This window comes from Populus euphratica, unplaced genomic scaffold (assembly GCF_000495115.2).
Source record: "Populus euphratica unplaced genomic scaffold, PopEup_1.0 scaffold607.1, whole genome shotgun sequence".
NCBI classification, from domain to species: Eukaryota; Viridiplantae; Streptophyta; class Magnoliopsida; order Malpighiales; family Salicaceae; genus Populus; species Populus euphratica.
This window is the reverse complement of record NW_011500486.1, coordinates 82185-86420: the sequence shown is the minus strand read 5'-3', so window position 1 is coordinate 86420 and position 4236 is coordinate 82185.

Below are 4236 nucleotides of genomic sequence, written 5' to 3'. Positions count from 1 at the left end.
ATAGTAATATTAATAATATTAATAATACTAATACTAATACTAATACTACTGTTAGTAATAGTAATAGTAATAGTAATAATAATAGTAGTAATAGTAGTAGCAATAAAAATAATAAAGAAGAAGAAGTTAATGAGAACTTTGAGATGGAAGATCAACGTAATGATTAAACAATGATAATAACAAATGTCAAGGTTAGATGATCTATTAATGGTATTTTAAACAAGTATAGTATAAACTCTTATTACTCAAATGGAAACTACACACAAATGAGATTCCAATCAGATTATAAATTGTTAACATGATTATATTAGTTATTTTATTCAATTAATGCTAATACTTATAAATCTCGTCAGGCATTCATGATTATAACTTATGTTACCAACAAATCAAGTTCCTTTCATAGCTTAGGTGTCGGTTATACCATACAGTATGGGCTATGAAAGTGCCAAGTATTTGTTGTACCAAGTATTATACAATATAAATCTAGATTAGTCATTTACCAAGCAAAGTATTAAAGAGTGAACAAGATAACAAATACAAAACATGTTAGTATCAAATATTAAAATTCATGTTAAGTTTATACTGTACTTATTCTTACATCATTAGTGTAACCTTTTCACCTTGATATAATAAAATTAACTAAACATAATGAATGAATAAAAAAAAATAAACAAAATAAGAACATAAATAAGATAAAAGTTAACTAAGTAGAGGAAAGGAATTGAAAGGTATAAACAAGATATTAATGAAAATAAAACTTAAGCATTACAAAAATACAAAAAGAGAAAGAAAAAGCATGATCTTGATCTAGAGACCAAGATGCCTAAATGCATGGTAAATGCCTCCTTTTATAGGCCAAAATTGGAAACTATTGATTTGATGACTAATTGATGAGTGGGTGATCAACTCTTAACTTGGTGACAATCCTTATCTTCTCTTGTCTGCCCAAAACATCATTGATAACATAAGAATTGAAACCACTTGAAAACATGAAAGTTGTAAGAAATTGTCTTCGCTTTTCAGGGAAACAAATAGAGGTAATTTGAACTTTTAGAACTCTAGATATGTGCCAAAAACTAAATAGTGCGGGAGCTATAGGACAGATTTGGACTTCTTTGTCGTTGCTATAATTTGAACTTGAACATGACCTTTTTAAATCTTGGGCTCCATATAAAAGTTGTAGGCCTATGTCTTATCTTTCCATCCATATAAAGTAGACCTAAATTCGAGATCTACAGCTCCAGATATGACCCAATTACTGAACAGTATTCTGATTTGGACTGTAGCAACATCTCTTTTCTAAGTTTGGCCATCTCTTTGTCCTGTCAATCTCAGTTCTTAAATTCATCAATCAATCATTTTATTTATGTGATAGGCCTGTGTTTAAAATAAACATTTACCATAAATTAAAGATATCTTATATTATTAGATATGTTATTATAAAACATGCTTTAGTTAAGGAGTTGTTGATACTTAAGTGCAAAATGATGATATAAAACCTTGACAAAAATGCACTTTTAAGTAGTAATCAGAATGGTACGGTTCAACATTGGACCTTAGTTCTTAGACGTTAAATGGATAATAAAGATAATAGCCATATAACATATTGGTTTAGGCAGACCACATAAATACACAAATCATTGAAAACATATAACAATATAGTTTATCTTCTTTAGGTAATATGTATAAGGTGATGACTATACTTTTTATTATAAAATCAGTCATTTACCTAAGATATTTGTAGATTAATTATGGTTTCTAGTTATCATAAATTTGGTAGCGACTCCTTTTTTATTTTATTTTTACTTTTTTAATACATAACTTGTAACACTTCACCCTACTAGTAAGATATTATCCGTTTTGATTCACGGACCTCACAGATTTGTTATTGGTCACTACACATGACTCTAAAACATGTCTTATGAGTTCTACTCGTGAAAAACTATTATAGTTATTGGTTTTACATAGCAATATGTTTTAGAGAGTGGTAATTGTGAAACAAAAAAAATTATATCTTAGAATAAGAAAGATAAAGAAGAAAAAAGCTAGCAATAAATTTGAAAAGAAATTTGGTTTGATTTGAAAGCTTTTCAAATGAAAAGGGAGATAGTTTATTCTAACATCATGTAATAATAAAGTAAAGAAAGAGATGATGTTGAAGGAGATGAAATTTCATAGGATAAAGTTTATGCATCTGCACCTGAAAAATTCACTACGATTGAAGATGAAGCAGGGTCAACATGAGCATTATGAGCTAGATAAAGTGAAACTTGATTCCAGTGCTGACACGTGGTAAGGAGATGTAAGAACGTTCGATGAACATGGGTTGTTGAAAAATAGATCATATATATATGATCGTAGAAAGAAGATTCACCATCTAGATTGTATGATGAATATTGTGTAAAACTGAATTAACGATTCTATGATGTAGAATAAATATGTTTATAACAAAATTATAAGTCTTAATAACAAGGAAACAATACCTCCAACCATTGATATTCCTTATATATTTGCTGCTCTCTTTTATATATATTTGGAATTAAATAAGTGAGTATGAGGATCAAATAATATTATTTATAGCCAAAGCTTCCATCAAGCTTTAATGGTTATATGTCCTACATATTTATTATATCATGGGTAGTTACAAGTGAACTACTTTAAGAGTTCATGAATGTTATATCCTTAAAGTGAACCACTTTAAGAGTTCATAAATGTGAATGCTACATTCTTAAAATGAACCACTTTAAGAGCTCATAAATATAAAGGTTTCAACCTTTAGAGTGGGCCACTTTAATAGTTGATAGGTGTGAAGGAGAGTTAAAGAGTCATTTATAATGACTCTATAAGAAACGGTCAACATTCTCCCACTTGGTCCACATTTGTAATCTAATATTTCATCTTAAACCCATTGACAATATGTTTTAGTAATAAATATATGAATCATGATGATAGGTCCTCTAATTTATGAGTATTATCTTTCATATATTACTATGTATTTATTTCTTTAAACATTATAATTTATGTGGCAATAAGTTTTTAATGAATAAACCCTATGTTTATTCTTAGTCCAACACAAATGAATTTTTCTCAAAATCAAATTAAGGTGCACATCAATATGAGAAGAATATAAAAATAGTTAGGAAAATAACATTGTTTAAAAAATGAAAAAATTACATAATGGAACCAAGTCCCATACCCACTACATTATTCTTGAATTTCAACGGTGGCATGCCCTTAGTCAAAGGATCAGTGATCATTAGTTCAGTGCTCAATGGCCATTTTCTTTTCTTTAATATGTTCTTTTATGGCTAAATACTTAATAACGATGTGTTAACTTTGACTTCTACTTTTGTTATTCTTAGACATAATAACAACAATTGAATTATCACAAAACATTCTCAATAGCCTATGGATAGAATCCATAATTCTAAGCCTAGAAATGAAACTCTTAAGCTATACACCATGTGAAGTAGCCTCAAAACAAGAGACAAACTTGGCTTCTATAGTGGAAGTTGCAATCAAGGTCTACTTAGCACTCCTCCATGATACAACTCCACTAGCCATCAAAAATATATATCCTGATGTTGATTTGCGTGAATCAATACAACCAGCAAAGTCATAATTAGAGTAGCCAATTACTTCTAGATTATTTATTTGTTTATACATAAGCATATAGTCTTTGGTTCTTTGAAGGTACCTTATCACTTTCTTTGTAGCTCTCTAGTGGTCTAAACCTGTATTACTTTGATATTGTCCTAACATTTCCACAAGAAATGCAATGTCAGGTCTTATACAGACTTGAGCATACATAAGGCTTCTAATAGTAGAAGCATATGGAATGTTCTTTATTTGTTTCTTTTCAAGATCGTTCTTCGAACATTGATTCAAACTTAATCTATCACCCTTCATAATAGGAGCTACACTTGGAGAACAATCCTTCATCCAAAATCTATCTAAAACTTTATTAATTTAGGTTTCCTAAGACATACCCAAGATACCTCAAAATCTGTCTCTATGGATTTTAATGCCAATAACATAAAATGCCTCACTCATATCCTTCACAACAAAAGTTTTAGAGAGGAATTGTTTCACCTCATATAGCAAACCCTTATTATTGGTTGCTAGCAAAATATCATCCACATATAAAACAAGAAAACAAATTTTACTCCCACTGACCTTCTGGTATATACATTGATCTATAATGTTTTCTATAAAATCGAATGAAGAAATTATATT